The sequence below is a fragment of the Cavia porcellus genome, unplaced genomic scaffold, assembly GCF_034190915.1.
Source record: "Cavia porcellus strain 051 isolate PalLab524CR breed Dunkin Hartley unplaced genomic scaffold, mCavPor4.1 scaffold_8, whole genome shotgun sequence".
NCBI classification, from domain to species: domain Eukaryota; kingdom Metazoa; phylum Chordata; class Mammalia; order Rodentia; family Caviidae; genus Cavia; species Cavia porcellus.
Window position 1 is genome coordinate 44,333,008 of NW_026947491.1, and position 19,241 is coordinate 44,352,248.

The following is a 19,241-nucleotide window of genomic DNA, read 5'->3' on the forward strand; positions in this document are numbered from 1 at the left end:
GATGACAAGGATGCACCACCATGCCTGGCTTGGAATCAGTCACTTGGGACAGGCTAGGTACATTGGAAGTCTTTTATCATGAAGCATACAGTCACTTTTCCTCTCCAAAGGAGGTACTCTGGACACGTAGCTGCCTTCCCTGACAACCTCACAGTCAAGGGCTTAATGAATATTCTATTTGCCATCACGGCGTCCTCTACAGCACTGCCTCAGACTTTGTCCAGCAGATCCAAAGAGGGCTACAGCCAGCTCAGCACCTGAGTTTAGCCCAGTGAGACTAGTGTCAGACTTTAAACCTACACATGTTTAAGTCAGTAAGGTTGCGACAATTTGTTACAACAGTAATCAAAACTAAAACCCCATCAGAGGATGACTTGTCCTCTCTCATTTTGACTTACTCAGGTAATGTGTTTGTGGCTAAAGGGACATGGTTAGAACACAGACTGGATTTGTGTGACTGAATAGATCAGAGCAGGTTAGAAGGCTGTGGAAGAGAGACTACCGGGAAGGTGCTTGTTATGGTTTAAATCAATAATGTCACCTACACTGGGGCCACAGTGGCCTAGGCCTATAATCCCATGCTGAAGCAGGAGGATCACCGCAAGTGTGAGGCCAGCCTGTGCTACACACAAGCTCAAGGCCAGCCAAAAACAATGATATAAACAAGTTGAAGATAAAAGGAATAGGATTGGGCTTGTAACTCAGTAACTGTGTCTATTCTAGCATGTGCAAGGCCCTGGATTTAAACCTCAGAACCAAAATAAAGAAGATAAAAGGATAGAAAAAAAAAAAACCTGCCATGAAAACATCAATTAAGGAAAAGCAAGAGTGCCTATAATAGAATTAGATAAAACAGACTTCAGGCACAGAAAATTACTACAGATAGAGATATTATGTAACACTAAAAAGTTAATCTAACAATAAAATTTAGCAATCCTAATGTGTATGTACCAGACAATAGTTACAATGCATGTAAAGCAAAAAACTAACAGAACTGAAATCTCTAATTGTAGTTAGATATTTCAAACTCTCTCTCTCTCAACAACTGATAGAACAACTAGAAAGAAAATCAGAAAAATATACAGGGAACAAAAAACACCAATCCAGGGCTGGGGATATAGCTCAGCAGTGCAGCACCTGCCTGGCAAGTACAAGGTCCTGAGTTTGATTCCCAGTACCCACAACAAACAAAAACGCCAATCAAAAATGGCAGAGTGGTGAGCAGCACAAAAAAAACCTCTCCAAATTTTGGTGTCCAGACCCTGGAATAAAGCAACATGAAGAAGAGAAGGAGGAGAGAAGTGGGTCCCCTGGACACAGAAAGGATCTGAACTGAGACTTGAAGCCCATGGAGAGAAATAATTTAGGAATCCAGCAAAAATAAGAAAACCCATGGCAGCAGCCCTGCTGACCAGGGAGAAGCAGCAAGAAAGTCACACAGCCGACTGCGGCCCCTCCAGGGGGAGAACCACAGGGGCTCCTGAGATCCACGCCATGTTGGAACTTAGGACCCTGGGAAACCAAGCAAGCAGCTCCCCTCCCCGATAAGCGGCCATGGTGTGGCAGGCTGCAGCCCTTCCAGGGGTGAACCACCAGTGTCTTCTGAGATCCACGCCATGTTGGAACTTAGGATGCTGGGAAACCAAGCAACCAGCCGGCCTCCCTGCTAAGCAATAGTGAGCCTACTGTTGCACGGGCTGAGAGTCAACCATCCCACTTCCCCTACCCCAGTTCTCCTGCCCCTCACCCCATTAGCAAATGGGAACCAGAAATCTGAGCATCTCTTGGGAGGTTGACCATAGCAAATAAGGGGGATTTCCTTCTACCATCTCTTTTTTTTCTACCATCTCTTTGAAGGCAAATATTTTTATTACTGTTTTGCTTTATTCTGATTAATGGTACTGCTCTATTGAATATTCTGTTTTGATAAGTTCTATAATGTTCTGTATTTCATTTTATTTTAATGTACATGATTGAAAGTACAACTATTGTGAAAATAACGAGATATACTGAGGTACCTACTACTGTTATCCCAGTAACCTGCTGTGAAGTTCTGTACCAATTTCACTACACGGTCTCAGTTGGCTTTATTCTGGCTTGTTCTGTTGTATTTTACTATCTTCAAAATAAATAAATTTAAAAAAAAAAAAAAAAAAGGAAGTCACGCAGCTCCTACCCTCTGCGCACTGGTGGAGGCCCTGCCAGCCTGGGAGAAGCAGCAAGGGTGCCAGGTAGTCTTCCTGTGTGCCTGCAGAGGCCCTGCCAACCTGGGAGAAGCAGCAAGGAGACCCTGCAGCCTGCTGTGCAGCAGGGGCAGCCCTGCAGGCCAGGAAAAGCCAGCAAGGAAACTGCCTCTGCCTTCTGCCTCCTCCATCCATAAGCAACCGGATGCAACAGAGGCTGAGACGATTATAACCAAAGTAGGGAAGCAACATGATATTTGCATCGTTTGACTGACTTTGCAAGTCTGGGGCTGGTGGTCTGAGCAACTCTTTGGAGGACAACAATATGAAATCTAGTAATGACTGTGGATTTCGTACTGTCCTATTGTTGCTTAGTTTTGTTTTGTTTGTTTTTTTTTTCTTTTTTGGTACCGAGGATCGAACTCACAACCCTGCACTTACCAGGCAGGCACTTAAGCCACTGAGCTAAATCCCCAGCCCCATCATTGCTTAACTTTGTTTCATTTTGTTTTATTGTTCTGTTTTATATTCTTTTTTTTTTTTTTTTTGCTTTTTTGGGGGGGTGGGTACCAGGAATTGAACTCACAACCTCATACTTATCAAGCAAATGCTTAAATCGTTGAAATAAATCCCCAGCCCCAATACCCTTTAAAATAAAAAAAATTAAAAAATAAAAAACCCACCAATCAATGCCAGGTATGGTGGTGCATGTCTGTAATCCCAGCACTTGGGAGGCTGAGGCAGGAGGACTACAGAGAGTTAGAGGCCAGCCTGGGTTATACAGTGAAAGTCTGTCTCAAAAAATCAAAGCACAACAAAGTGAAATAAAACAAAGAAAGAAAGAAACGAGAGAGAGAGAGAGAATGGGGGCCAGGGATTTAGCTTAGTGGCACAAGGGCCTGCCTGGCAAGTGTGAGGTCATGAGTTTGATCCCCGGTACTAAAAAAAAGAAAGGAAATGGTACCTCAGTTTACAACACAGTTCTCTCCAGAATAAACTGAACTGGATGAGAACCAAATCAAATTTCCCAATATTGAATCTAAACTACTGGATTTGATTTGGTTCTCTTCCAATTTGGTTTGAACACCAAAAAAATAAATATGTATCCATACTTCAGGAAAGGAATTTTTCAACAGATGGTGTGACCTTCATATAAGGGATCCTAGAGGATGTCATAGGTCCTAGAAAACCCATATACTGTCAGCCCTTAGAGAAGAAAATTCAAGGGGCTGGGGGTTTAGCTTAGCAGCATAAGCACCTGCCTTGCAAGCAGGCGGTCATGAGTTCGATCCCCGGTACCGATAAAAATGAAAAAGACAAAAAAAAAAAAAAAAAAAAGAGAGAGAGAGAAGAAAATTCATGTCCAGCAACTTCAATGGCACAAGGTTACCCAAACAGCAGTTTGCCACACTAATCAATGTCTGGAAGCTGATAGCCACCACTTTGAGCATCTCTTGTAATTGTAGAGGTCAAAGTATCTTGTATTAATTTCATGATGTATCAAAAACTTTAGTATTGAAATATTTATACAAGCCCCAGGAATGTAGCTCAATGGCACAGTACCAGCCTGGCAAGTCTAAGGCCCTGAATTCAATTTCCAGTCCCAATAAATAAATAAATAAAATATTTGTACAAGTTTTTCCTTTTCTGACATGTATAGACATTTTTGAGGTGTATAGACGTATATAATGCATATATATGCACAAAGGTGCTAGAATAGCTGAAATAATCATGAAAAGTGGAAAGAATTACTCTAAATGATTTGAATACTTATATGGTACAGTAATTGAGATTGTGTGATATTGTTGAAGAGTAGGTGCATAGATCAAGGGAAAATAACAAAAAATTTAGAAACAGACTCACAAACATGCTTAACTGACATTAAACAGAGCAACTCAGTGAGAAAATAACCTTTTCAACAAATGATGCTAAAAAAAGCAAATGGTTCTAGAGAAATTGTACATCCAAAGATAAAAAAACAGCAACCATCTTGATCCATTTCACATCTGACAAAAAATTAATTCAAATTTGGGGCTGGGGATTTAGCTCAGCGGCATAAGCGCCTGCCTTGCAAGCAGGCAGTGGTGAGTTCAATCCCCGGTACCGATAAAAAAGGAAAAAGACAAAAAAAAAATTAATTCAAATTTTGTCGATGTCGCTCCCGGCCTGCAGGAAGAACACGCGACAGATTCTGACAGTGTGCAACCTTGCCTTTATTTGTCTCCACGTGGGCCCCGCGAGGCCTCCTCTCTGCCACCAGCCCTTTCTCGCCGGTGGACTTTCTCTATCCCTCTTTGTGCTTCCTCTCGTGGTGGGAAAGGCATTCACTTTTATAGGGCAACAGTAGCCAATCAGTTCAAAGCGCGCGATGTGGGCTGACTGGCTAACATCAGCTGTTGCTAGGCAGACTATCTTACAGAGCGGGTTGTTTAAGTCGCCAGCACAATCAGGGGGCAGGAAGCAGGCGCCAACTTGACTCACTCGATGGGAGGGGCAATCTAGCTCAGGCTCCGCTCCCACCCACAGGCCCTACGTCCGCCAAGTAAGGCGACCGGTGTAGGCCGCGGCTCCCAACATCTCCCCCTATTTTATTTACTTTGAATGAATGTATGCATCGCAGCCCGCCCTGGATCGAGTGCAGAGGCTTATGCCCTGTGTTGAGGCCCACCGTAGGCCCTTGGCTTGGACCCTGGTCGGCCGTCCCCGGGTCCACCAAGGCCTTGAGACCCTCGTCCTTTTTCCAGGGCCAGGAGTGAACTGGACGGAACCTGGATGCACATAGGCATGCACTCATGCCCCTCCGTGCGATCCCCTCGGAGAGACATCTAGATCTGGGCAGATTCTAGTAATCCAGCGGCTTTCGTGCAGTATGGGGTAGGACCTGGCTTAGGTCGAGTCGTGCTGGGGAGGCACGCTCTTACCCGTCATTGACTCACCTACCCTGCTGTGTAGTGTCAATAGGGAAGGAGTGCGGAAGACCCGCCACATCTAGACCCGGTCGTAGGCCAGTCGAGCGAGCCATGCGTAAGCCTGGGGGTCATTGTGCCCATCACGGGCTGCTGCCAGGGCCGCATGGGCAACCAGGCGTACTTGACGCCGGGCCGCCGCAAGGCGCCCATTAATAAATGATGTGACCCATCGGAGCAAGCATGGTCCTATAAGTAAGAGCAGAAGCAAGGAGCACAGGGGACCTAACAATGGTAAAATATAGGGGAGCAAGCCATTCCAGGCTCCCCAAAAGGGGTTGTCTTGTAGTTCTTTTCTTCTCTTTTCTAGGTCTTCTTGCAGTTTCTTTAATCGGTCTCGAACGATTCCGGACTTGTTGGCATAAAAGCAGCATCTTTCCTGTAAGGCAATACAGATACCTCCCCTCTCTACAGTGAGTAGATCTAGGCCCCTTCTATTCTGCAGAACAACCTCTGCAAGGGAATCAATTTGATCTTGTATCTCCTGAAGGGTTCTCTCAACTATAGACATGTCTTCTATCAATTGCTTGGATAACTGAGTATATTTGGTTAATGAAACTCCTAGGCCCGCAGTCCCGGCGGCCAGGGCTCCAGTTATCCCCAGACCAGCGAAGAGAGGTAAAATCAGTACATGTCTCTTATGTCTTTTTATAAAGGTGTCCACAGCTGGGATGGGCATGGGTTGGTCCCCAGGGACAATACCAATGTCAGGCAACAAGTAAGCTAGGCCACATAGGCCGGTCCAATTACTGGGCAGGTAGGTATAAGCATGACCATTGCCGCAAGCAAATACTTTGCCAAAGGGGGCACATAGCGGCGAGCTACTACTTACATTGGTTATGGACTCACACGAGGCGACTGCCAGCGCTCCAACAACAATATCATAACTATTATTTTGTGGGTACTTTTGGAAACAGGATGCATTAAACTGTCCCATAAACTGGACCCGAAATGGAGGCCCATGTGAGCAATTATAGGGTGTGCTATAATTGTAAGGTTCACTTTCATAGTCTGTAAACGGCATGGCCAGCGGCCATGATTCTCCCATCATCATACACAGCCAACAATCGGAGGCCAGCCCTGGGTCAGTAAGATTGAGTGCTTTGTGGGTAGCCTCTAATATGGATTCAGTAGCGGGGTCAAGGTTAATGCCTCGGGATTTTGGGCGTAGGAGTGGATGGTAATTGACTTCAGGGAACGGATTTAATTGTTCCCATCGCTCGATGACCTGTTCCTGCCGGTACTGGTCTTGGACCCCTCCACCGTCAGAGATGTGAACGGGAGCGGTCATAGACCAACAGACCGTTTCTCCAACCTCTCCATTACAACCCGACTGCATGAATGGAGAACTGCCTACAGCAGCGGGAATATGGTTAGGGACAACAGGGCTTTTAGTTGTAGTTAGCGTTGCCATCCAATAGGTTGTACTCTTAAGTTTGCATTGTTTTGTCTCTGCATAGCATGTAACATGCATGGATTCCTCAAACTTAGTGCAGGGACATGTGGCGAGATCACCAGGCCCTGAGGGACTCACCTTAGGCTTAAGTATGCACTGATAGGATGGTTGACTAAATCCTCCTGCAGTGGAGGGGTACACAACTGAGAATGCTGTTTTATCCCCACAATCGGTCCCTGGTCCTTTTTTTGCGCTAGGTGGTATACTGCTTACCGTGCCACCTCCGCAATCGCACAGACTGCCAAGAAGGCTCGTGCGAAGATCTATTCCAGAAGCGGGGCCCCCCAGCCCCGCATGTACCATACTTATCCTGAGGAGTGCTAGGACAACGCCCCCAACGAAAAAAGCAGCCTTTTTCGGGTTCATCTGGCTGTCAGGCCTGCTGCTGGTCTCCGGCAGGACAGGATTAGTCTTCAGTCGAAGGGCTTGTCGCACGCGTCAGTCTTTCTGGGACCCACAATGGTTCTCGTCCCGGTTCCTGCGGGAAAACACAAACCGCACCTCGGTTCCAGCTGACTACCGGATCCGGGCCCATCCATTGTCCCGTCAGGACATCTTTCCATTTTACCCATCCCTTATTGCTAGGAGATGGATTACAATGCTCCATAGCCGGGGGGTGGTTGTTATTGTTCAGGTTTAAAAAATTGTATGTGAATAGTGCCATGGATAGCCGTGTCTTTGGGGGCAGGCCCTGGCCTACTCCCCCTTTTTGTTTACATAAGATTTCTTTGAGGCTTTTATGAGCTCTTTCAATAATTCCTTGGCCTTGAGGATTATATGGGATACCATGTTTTAAGTGTACTTCCATAGTCTTACAGAACTCATTGAAGGCTTTTCCTGTATAGGCTGGTCCGTTGTCTGTCTTTAATATTTTGGGCTTGCCCCACGCGGCCCAAGCCGCTAAGCAGTGATTGATCACATTAGATACCTTTTCACCTGTCTCTGCAGTTGCGAATATAATATGAGAACAGGTGTCCGTGGAGACATGGACATACTTAAGAGATCCAAATTCTGTCATGTGTGTGACATCCATTTGCCAAATATCGCCAGGGATCAACCCTCTGGGGTTAACCCCCATTGATATGGCAGGCGTGTGTGTGGCGCATGAGCCGCACAGTCGCACGATGTCCCGCGCGTCAGCCCTGGAGATGCGGTACTGGTTGGCTAGCGTCCTGGCATTGACATGGAATTTGTCATGGAACTGACGGGCTTGCTCTATTGGAGATAACATATTGAAAATCCATAACGGGCGAGTGGCCGCGTCAGCAGCCACATTGCCCTGTACCATGGGCCCTGGTAGGTGTGTATGTGCTCTTATGTGAGTGATGTATATTTTGTTGTGTCTATTTATGAGCAATGTCTGGATAGACAAAAACAAGTTAGTTACTTTGGAGGTTGGTTTAATTGGGCCTGCAGTCTCAAGGACCTGCATGGCATTGACAACATATTTTGAATCAGAAACAATATTAAGGGCCCCTGGGAACTTCTCGAGGACGGTTTGTACAATTTGTAACTCCACCACCTGTGGTTGATCTGGTTCAAACTGTATGTTAACTGGAGGCATGCCTGAGACCACATAGGCCCCTATCCCGGTTTTTGACCCATCAGTATAGACTGTTGTTGCAGGAGTAAGGGGTGCAGGGGCGGTGATTTTTGGAAATATCACCGGATGTTGAGTAATAAACTGTAGTATAGGGTCCTTAGGGAACTGATTGTCTATCTCCCCAAGAAATACACATCTCAGGATGGCCCAAGTATCTATGCAAGCAGTCAGAGTTTTTATTTGAGAAGCGGTATAAGGCACCCGAATAGCGTGAGGCGTGGAGCCAAAATGCTGGATGGCTCTACTATGTGCCTCCAGAGCCAGAGAAGCAACTGCTTCCGGGTAATGTTCAATAATCTTGGCAGGTGAAACCTTAGGGTGCACCCACAGAAGTGGTCCTTTCTGCCAAATCACTGCCGTGGGCTGGGAACTGGTCTGCAACAAGCAGACCTCAAAAGGCTGTTCTGGGTCAATTCTCTGTAATGTAGCTTTGCTTAGGGCCTCTTCTATCTTCTTTAGAGCAACTCTGGCCTCTGGGGTGAACTCTCTAGGGGAGGCAATATCCGGATCCCCTCTCAGGAGATCAAACAGGGGCTTTAAGTCCGAATTAGGGATGTGCAAGTAAGGTCTGATCCAATTTATATCTCCCAGTAACTTTTGCATGTCATTTAGGGTTGTAAGATTATCTGTTCTGATGGTTACCTTCTGTGGAGAAATCGATGTAGGGGAGACTTTGGTACCCAAGTAAGTCACTATGTCTCCTCCTTGAATCTTGTCAGGGGCAATATGTAAATTAGCCTTTCTCAGGGCCTTGACCAGTTGGCCTAGCATATCCTCTAACCTATTTATGTCCTTCGCACTGATCAGCAGATCATCCATGTAATGAATGCACCTAACTCTGGGGAAGGCTTTGCGTAGGGGGGCCAGTAGGGAATCAAGGTAAATCTGACACATAGTGGGACTGTTGGCCATACCTTGGGGCAGCGTTATCCACTCGTATCTGAGATCAGGGCTTTCTTGGTTAATGGTGGGTAAGGTAAAGGCGAACCTATGGGTGTCCTCTGGATGCAGGGGGATTGAGAAGAAACAGTCTCTAAGATCTATAACATAAACTGGCCAGGACTGAGGGATGGCTGAGAGAGCTGGCAGCCCCCTCTGGACCGCCCCCAGGGGCTGCATCTGCGCGTTGACCGCCCTTAGATCATGGAGCAGCCTCCACTTACCTGATTTCTTTCTAATAACAAAAACAGGGGTATTCCAAGGGGAGGTTGATGGCTTTATGTGCCCTGCCTGAAGCTGGGTTTTGACTATCTCGGTTAACGCTAAAAGCTTCTCCTTGGGTAGGGGCCACTGAGGTACCCAAACCGGATTCAGGGACTTCCAAGTGATCTTAATTGGAGTAGGCAGGAGAACTTCCTCAGCGGCCCCTAGGAAAAACCCAGCCCGTGTCTACCTTCCCTTTTTTCTACAGGTACGGGAGATGTCCGGCCCTGCAGGGCAGAGCCCAGGCCCTTGCCGGGGACATATCCCTGATTCTTAAGTATACCCTTGGCTTGGGGAGAGCAGGTGGATGTAAGAGTGACATCCATCTGAGTGAGGATGTCTCTTCCCCACAAAGATACCGGCAGCTGTAGAACAAAAGGTTGAAAATGTCCTTGGTGACCCTCCTCATCACACCAAGGCAGGGTCACGGCACTAACCTGGGGGGCAGCCACCATCCCCAACCCTTGGAGTGTGTTATCAGCTGTATTGGTGGGCCAGCTAGAAGGCCAGTCCCTCTTGGAGACAATGGAGCGGTCTGCCCCTGTATCCAGGAGTCCTGTTATATTTCTACCATTAACCCTGAGCGAGAGCATGGGTCTTTTATCAAGAGTCATATGAAGTCCTTCAAAAATTTCTCCAGAGGAGCCAAAACCCTGATCCCCTCTAACCCGTTGTCTAGACTGGAATCTCTCATGGAGACTGGGGAGCAATAAAAGTTGTGCTATCTTATCCCCCTCATTAATCACCATGGTCCCTACATGAGATTGGACCATAATCTTAATGTTTCCTGTGTAGTCTGAGTCTATAACCCCAGGGAGCACGGTAAGGCCCCGGAGGGCTGTGGAGGACCGTCCAATCACTAAACCAACTGACTTTTCAGGTAGCGGTCCTTTGAAGGTGGTCCCGACCACCTGAACGCCCATATCGGGCGTTAATAGGAGTCTGGAGGCGACACAGAGGTCCACGCCTGCTGACCCAGGGGTAGCCCTTGTGGAGGGCTGCCACCTTGTGTTGTCCTGTCTAGGGGGCGGGGGCCCGTCCGTAAGGAGGGCCCCCTCTGGCCGTTTTTTGGCTCCTGAATCCCCCTGCCACTAATGCGGTTTCCCTGGGCATCAAAAACTGATCTGCAATCTTTCGCTTTGTGTGTTCCCTTCCTGCATCGTTCGCACACGCCTATTGGCCCTTCCCATGTATTAACACTGTGCGGACAGTCTCTCCTAATATGCCCTGGTTCCCCGCAGCCAAAACATCCTTTGGGCTTTAGGTCCAGAAGCATCCTTAGCTTGTGCTGTCGCGGCTACAAAGGCCGCCGCAAGCTTTGCTGCAGTCATCTGCCCTCCAATCTCCCTACAAATCCTAATCCAAGCATTGAGATCCTTGTTTTTATGCGGGGCAAGAGCCGCTTTGCACTCTGTTGTGCATTGTTCAAAAATGAGTTGTTTGATCAGGGGCTTTGCCACCTCTTGGTCTGAAAAAACTTTATTGCCCGCGTCTTGCATCCTAGCCACGAAATCAACAAATGGTTCTGTGGCACCCTGCACTATCTTAGAAAGGCATAATGAGGCCGCCCCCGCACCGTTCACCTGTTTCCATGCGCGGAGCCCAATATTAGAGATTTGGTCATACACCTCATTGGGGAACTGAGTTTGGTCATCCCTATATTTACCTGAGCCCTGGAGCATATCTTCGTTCCACCTTGCATGCCCCCTGCTAACATTCTTTTCTGCTTGCTCGATGGCAAACTCGGCATACCAGGCTCGCCAATCAAGATAACTACCCGAAGGAAGGCATGCCTTGGCCAGCTGCATCCAATCACCTGGTGTAAGAGGCTGAGAGGCAAGATTCTCTAGCATAGCTATAGTATAAGGAGCTGTGGGCCCGAAGGTCGTGACAGCGCTTTTTAATTCTCTAATCTGTTTTATTTCAAACGGTTCCCAAACATTGCGCCCTTGGCCTGGGGCCATTTGCACAGGATATACTCCATAAAGACCGTAATCCATTCCTTGCATCGGTGGATCCCCTCCGGGCCATCGTTCACCCCTCCATAACCGCCCATGAAAATATCGTCTGCCCCGTGGCGCAGCGTCATAAGACGGCGGTCGCGACAGAGTGGAACGGGGCGTCACTTCCTGTGCCGGCTGAGAGAAGGGAGGGTTCCCTGTAGCGGCCTCTCGGCAGGGAGCCGCTTCTGGAAAAGAGCTCCAGGGCGGAGCGGATGGCTCTCTGTCTCCTCCCCGCCAGAGAGCGCTCAGGGGCCCTTTCTCCTCTCTCTGCTTTTCCCGGGCGGCGCACGCACACAATTCCAATTCACGGTGCAACTCGGCATAGGGGTTTTTGGCCTCTCAGCTTCCTGCCCCACCTTCTGGTTCCTCCTCGCTATCTAAGTCGGAGGACTCTAGAGCTTGGGTGTCCTCTATCTTTCCCTGGATTTTTTCCCCCTGGACAGATCCCTCCCGAGAGCATTCCGACTTTGCCTGCTCAAAAGCCTTGCGTGCGTCTATGATTTCCGCGTCTCTAACTGCTGACGGGAACCCCTTCCCCTCCCCTTCAAGGCACGCATGTATCATTTCCCACAGGGGGTGAATAGCCGGCGAAATATCCCCTTCCAATTCCGCCGAGGCGAGGTCCCCGCCTAACTTCTCCCATGACGGCAGGTTTAAATGCCCCGTGGGTAAAAACCAGGGAGCTACCCTATCTACCTCTGCTATGAATAGTTCCAGTGTTTTTTGACCTACCCTGAGGTCTCTAGCTTTTAAAAGCTTTCTAAGGGCCTTTACCAAGGGCCGCGCCTCCGCGTTCAGTAAATTACCCATCTCTAACCTCTAAGGGCTGTAACTCACCGCGTGTGACTTAAAGAACCCGTCACCTACGCGTGAGCCTGAGGGGAGTCTAAAAGCCCTGTAGGTGCGCGCCACCCAGAGCCCAGGCTTATCCCCAACTCACCTGTCCGGCAGCACCACGCTGGAGCGTTGCACACCACCGCCGTGTCTCGGGGTTGATCAGTCCCCGTGCGGGTCACCAAATGTCGATGTCGCTCCCGGCCTGCAGGAAGAACACGCGACAGATTCTGACAGTGTGCAACCTTGCCTTTATTTGTCTCCACGTGGGCCCCGCGAGGCCTCCTCTCTGCCACCAGCCCTTTCTCGCCGGTGGACTTTCTCTATCCCTCTTTGTGCTTCCTCTCGTGGCGGGAAAGGCATTCACTTTTATAGGGCAACAGTAGCCAATCAGTTCAAAGCGCGCGATGCGGGCTGACTGGCTAACATCAGCTGTTGCTAGGCAGACTATCTTACAGAGCGGGTTGTTTAAGTCGCCAGCACAATCAGGGGGCAGGAAGCAGGCGCCAACTTGACTCACTCGATGGGAGGGGCAATCTAGCTCAGGCTCCGCTCCCACCCACAGGCCCTACGTCCGCCAAGTAAGGCGACCGGTGTAGGCCGCGGCTCCCAACAAAATTTGATCACAAACTCAACTTTTAAAAATATATGTGTATAGAAAACTAAAAAGTCGTGTGTGTGTATGTGCATGCGTGTGTGTTTAGTTTTGGTTTTGGTTTTTTGACACAGTCATATTCTGCAGCCAAGGCTGGCCTCAAACTCAAGAACTCCCTGCCTCAGCCTCATGAGTGTTAGGAACAGGCACATGCTCAGAACTATAAAACTTTTAGAAAACAAAAAAAAGTTTTTGGGATCTAGGGCTAGCAGAGTTTTTAGTCTTGACACCAACAACATACCCCATAAAAAGAAAAACTGGTAAATTGGACTTTAAGGGTTGGGGACTTAGCTCAGTGGTACAGCTCCTGCCTGGCAAGTGTGAGGTCCTGAGTTCGATTCCTAGAACCAAAAAAAAAAAAAGTGCATTAAACTTCAAGTTTTAAAATGAAATCACACATCCAACAAGGGCTAGTATCTAAAATACATAAGGAACTCTCAAAACTCACCAGTAAAACAAACAATCCAATTAGAAAATGGACATGGAAGCCAGGTGTGGGGGCACAAGCCTGTGCATTCCGGAGGGTGAGATGGGGAGACTGTGAGTCTGACAATGCCTGAGCAATTCTGCAAAGTCAAGGCCAGCCTGGACTCTACAGGAAGACCCTGTCTGAAAACAAACAAGCAAAAAAAGAAAACAGACAAAGAACACAGACACATTTTTCCAGAAGAGGACATACAGATGGTACATAAGCCATTTGTCCTTAGGAAATGCTTATTAAAATCACAGTGAGGGGGCTGGGCATTTAGTTCAGCAGCATAAGCATCTTCCTGGCAAGCACAAGGTTGCAAGTTCGTGATCCAGTAAAAAAAAAAAAAAAAATTACAGTGAGGAAAGCTGGATGTGTTGGAGCTTGCCTGTAATCCCAGCCCTCTGAGAGGCTGAGGCAGGAGGGCAAACTTGAGCCTAATCTGGGCAATTTAGCAACTTGGTGAGAATGTGTCCTAAAATAAAACATAAAAAGAACTAAGGATGTAGTTCAGTGTGGAAGCCCTGGGCTCAATCCCTAACACTTCTTACCTCCCAAAAAAAGCTTAACAAACAACTCAGCAGTTGTACTTCTGACATTTATCCTGGAAAAATAAACACACACACACACACACACACACAATCTCTACAAGAATAAAGTTTGTTATGGTTAAACAAACCAGAATGCATCCATATCACAAAATTCGCTTCAACAATAAAAAGAAATTAATCTTGATACATGCAAGGACCTGCTTGAATCTTTAGGGAATTATGCTGAATGAAAAAGGCCAAGTTGAAATTTCACTTGGACAGTTTAGGGAGACCTTGGCTCAAATAAGAGTAAATGTAAAAGCCCAGTGCAAAAGCCTTGGGTTCAATCTCCAGTACCAGCAAAAAGAAAAGATACATGCTGTATGCGTCCTTTACATGACCTTAGGTGATTCCTAGAGGACAGGAGAGTTCAGGACAGTAAAAAGGGGAGGCGATTATACAGAAACAGTATGGGGTCCTTGTGGCACAGGGAATGCAGGGAATGCTCTATGTCTTATCCACACCAATATTCTGAATCTGATACTGCATTGCAGTTCTGCAAAATGTCATGAGGGGGAAAACTAAAGCATACATGTATGGGATCTCATTTTGTGGAGACTTCTTACAGCTGCGTCAGTCTCCAGGGGATCTCAGGATAAAAGTTTCATTTTTAAAAATGGGTATATAGAGTGTATTCCATTTATTTTGTCCAAAAAACAGTGTTTAAGCCTCTTTTTAATAATCAGGTTTTACGGAAGCACACAGCTGAGATTTTTCCTCTTGGAAATCAGGATAGTAAACAGTTCCCTCCTCTTAAGGGACTGAGAGGGGTCGCAGGTGTCCGAGAACTCGCCATGGGCTCTCCCGGGACAAAGGACACCAGAAGTCTCCCAGCTGGGGGTGGAGGGGGGGCGGCAGGGAGAGCCCGGCAGGCTCTAGGGGGCCGCAGACCTTGGGAAGGTGCAGGGCAGGGGACGCCCCAGCGCCACCTGCTGACACGCGCCGGGCAGCCGCAGGAGCCGGGCGGGAGCAGCCTTCCAGACCACGGTCTGAGGATCCCACAGAGAGGAAGGAGGGTGTGGACAGGCACGCGGCTTCCCCACGCGGCGTGTCCTGCCGATGAGCCGGGACGGCTCTCCCACCTGCAAGTCGGGCTCCCGCCTTCTCGCACAGCCCCCCTCGCTCCCGGACGGCCCCACGTGCTCTGCTGTCCGTCTGGTTCCCGCACCCCTCCCCTGCTTAACCTTGGCAGGGGCTTAAGGGGAATCCACCAGGACACAGTGCTTTCACTTCCAGTTCCTCCTGTGCCTCCACCCTGCCCGCGAGGAGCGAGGCGTGCGAGGACGCCTCCGTCTGGTCGAGCTGCGGAGGGCACCGCCACGGCCTGGGCCTCGTGGAGGGCCAGCCCCTGTCGGGGAGGGCGACCAAGAACACAGAGGGGCTCTCGCCCCAGCTGTGGCTGCCAGGCTGACACTGGGACTGCCAGCGCTGGAGTCCCTGGGTGACCTTGAGCGAGTGCCTTAACCTCTTAGTTCCATGGTCTTCTTGTTCTTATCTTAAAGCTTTGGAGAGAAGAAAGGGACATAGAAAGTATGAAGATGTATTATGTATATGTACCAACTCCCCAGGGTGAATGTAGTCATTATGTACTGCAAACATGCACCAATAAAGCGAATTCTAGAATCGGTGGGGAAGATTAAATGAATTAACATATGTAAAGTTTTTACATATATCAATTTGGCTCATAGTAAATGCTATATAGCAATGACATATTTGATTAAACACAGGACCTTCACATTCAACCACATCCCCAGTTCATTTTATTTTTATTTTTTGAGACAGGGACACTATGTTGCCCAGGTTAGACCTAAATTTGCAGTCCTGCTGTCTCAGCCTCCTGTAGCACTGGGGTTACAGAGCTGTGCCACCATACCCACTTTAAGGTCTGACATTAAATCCCATGTGAGCACTAGAATTCAGGTGTACTCTCCCCAGCTTCCACGGTTGTCCTGCCCTGGTGCTCCGGAAGCCCCATTACAGTCGGAGACCCACTAGACATCAAGGAGGAAAGGATGGTGTGCAGACCCATACCTCCCAGCCAAGTTCCTTACCCAGGGCAGCAGAGTGGCTCTGCCCATGCCTGACCCCCAAGGGGAGCCTTAGCCATCTATGCCTAAGACGGGGAAGGAGAGGGATGTTGTGGTTCCACCCAGTCTGAGTCACCCACCAACATTAAAAACAAAAACAAAAAAACATTGTAGCTTTACAGTCTGAATCCTTGTTCCAGCCCTTTCGCTACCTCTGGGGTGCTGAGTCAGCCACTCTCTGAGCCTTTCACTAGTGAAATAAAGTTATTTAAGGGCTGAGGGTAGCTCAGTGGAAGAGCACTTGACTAGCATATATAAGGCCATGGGTTCAATCCCCTGCACAACCAAAAGAAAAAGAAAATTTCTTTTGTAGGGGCAGGGAGGATACTGGACATTAAACACAGGGACTTAGCCCAGAGCTATATCCTCAGCCCTTGGAGACACAGTTTCATTAAGTTGCTGAATTGCCAGGGGTAGGCTTGAATTTGCACCCTCCCACCTCAGACTCCGAGAGTGCTGAGATTATAGGCATGTGCCACCATAACCAGCTAAAACTTCTTTCTTGAGTGCATGAGTACAAGACAGTGACTGGCTTACCCCACCTATGTTTGGAGATGTTATGAGTATCAGCTAAAACAATGCAGGCAGAAGTACATCAGGATGTTCCGTACAATTCCACAGGTTTTGCAATCCTGGAATTCCAGACTTCCCTGTGCCTATCTTCCCTGTCCACGGAGTTCGGGAATTTTGTCTTTTTGTCTGCTTGGATTTCAACAGACTCCAGCACCTATAGTGTTATAGTACCTGGCTTGTATAGGGCAGTCAATAAATGTCTTGAATTAATTAGCGAATGCATTTGGCCTCTCCAAGAAGGAATTCTCTCTGCCACACCTGGCCTCTAACGTGAAGATTTTACCACAGTACAGCATGCTTTGGACACTCTAGTTACTGGAACATTATCAGTATAAGAAAACATTATTGTTCCTTCCATGGGCAGAATTTGATCTCCTTCTAAACATCTAGATCCAGCTCTGCCCCCTGAATAACACAGAGCTCCTTCTGCCATGGATTTCATATGGGAAGGATGACATATACTGCACCTGGCCTGTATAGAAAGAGTCCCAAGCACAACACGCTGCTGGCCTGGACACCATTGCCTGGGGATGAGCCCTGCAGTCCTCTATACCAACCAGGAACTGGAATTGCCAGATACTTCAGGGTAAAACGCTGGGGGACTCACAGCATTACAATGCTCTGAGCCTAAGTCACACAGTGTTCCTTCCTTTTCCTGTAACCTTCGGCAGCAGGGTCACTGGGCCCCCACCAGTTTGACTGACCTTTCCCCATGCCCCAGCCTTTCCAAAGGGCTGAAGTCACTTGTTTACACTGATGAGCTTCCTCCAGGCCCTTCCCATCTGTGCCTGTGCGCCAGGCCTGCTCTGTGTTCACTCCTGGAGCTAAGATTTACACTCAAGCCCAGAATGAAAGGCAGGGAGCCAAGGTGGGTGAGAGAGGGGGAAGGCGGAGGCTTGGAGGCCCCCCCAAGAGTAAGGAGTGAACTTTCAGTCACTTGGCTACAGCCCCCTCCCACCACCCCCAGGGAGCTACCTCTGCCGGGTCCCAGCTCTGGGACCTTCCTGAGAGCCCATGTCTCTTTTCCTAGGACACCTTCCTCAGCAACGTCACTTTTCTACCCTGTTCACCCCCACTAATGGATAAAGTAGGATTTTCCAGGGAAGCATAACCAGAAGAATTGATCAAACAGTATATAAATATTCATATATTTGTTTTCTAATAAAAGTAATAGACTATGGTAGGATTAACTAGATCCCACATGCTAGGGGTGAATACTGTTATTTTATGTCATAATATATATATATATAATTTTTTTTTTTTTTTGAGACAGGGTCTCGCTATGTAGCATAGGCTGGCCTTGAACTCACAGTGATCCTCCTGCCTCAGCCTCCTGAGTTCTGGGATTACAGGCATGCATCACCACATCTGGCTCCGCAGCTCTATTTTAAAAACATTAATAGCCACCTTTTTAGGGCTGTCTGGATAAATGGCCCTACTGCCTCACCTTTTGCTCCTCTCTTCCTCCTGCCTCTAAGCAATGCCTCCAATCCAACTTTCTATGGTGCAGCCAATGTACTTTGTCTGTGCTGTCCAGTATGGTAGTTACTAATCATGTGTGACTTAAACTAAGACTAATGCAACTGAGGAAAGGCTTTTAAAATTTTATTTAACCTTAAGTTAGTTTAGATAACTGCAGCAGTGGTTAGTAGCTAATGGCCACTGTGTTGGACCCAACAGCACAGCTCAAGGCTATAAGCTCCCTGAAAGCAGAGACTGGGCTGTCTTGTTAAGTATTATATCCAGGTTTCTAGAACACTTCCAACACGTATTAAGTTATCAATAAACAGTGTTATACTAAGATGCTGAAAAATTAAAATAATTGATTAAAAGATAATTAGCAAAAATAGTTAAAAAGATAATTATTAGGGTCTGGGGATTTAGCTCAGCGGCATAAGCACCTGCCTTGCAAGCAGGCAGTCATGAGTTCGATCCCTGGTACCGATAAAAAGGAAAAAGACAAAAAAAAAAAAAAACTGAATATAAAAAAAAAAGATAGTTATTAGCAGTGTTGTCATTCTGTACTGAGCTTGTTACCCTAGTAACCAACCACCAACCACATAGTTAGAAATTAACTGACCGCATCGTTATACTGTTCTGTATGTGTCGCCCCCCCCAAGTAACCTGTGTGCTATGTCAACTCTTGTTCCTCTAGTAAGAGACAAATGATGCTGTGTCAACCATTGTTCCCTTTATGAGAGACAAATGTTCCTGGAATTGGCAGACCAAGGGCTATGAATTGGCTAACCACCCACTGTGAAGTACCTCTTACCTCAAGCAAAGGGGGAACAAAGGCCTACCTTGTTTCTGTTTCTCATCGCTATGCACTTAATAATCAATGAGCTAATTGTAAATAAACTATAAAAATCAGTCAAAATTCTAACTCAGTTGCACAGCTTTGCAAATTCCATCTGCACTGTGTCGCTGGGCCAGTTAAAATAAAAGCGCTTCTTTTAAAAAAGACATCTTGCCCCATTTAACATCTCGGGGATCTTGCCCCGTTTTTTCATCATGGGGCCTTCTTTTTAGGTGGGTTACAACAAACGGTAGGCTGTTTTCTTTTATAAAGACTAAAAACAAGCAAAACAAAAAAAAGAGTCCCAACCTGTCAAGTCTGCC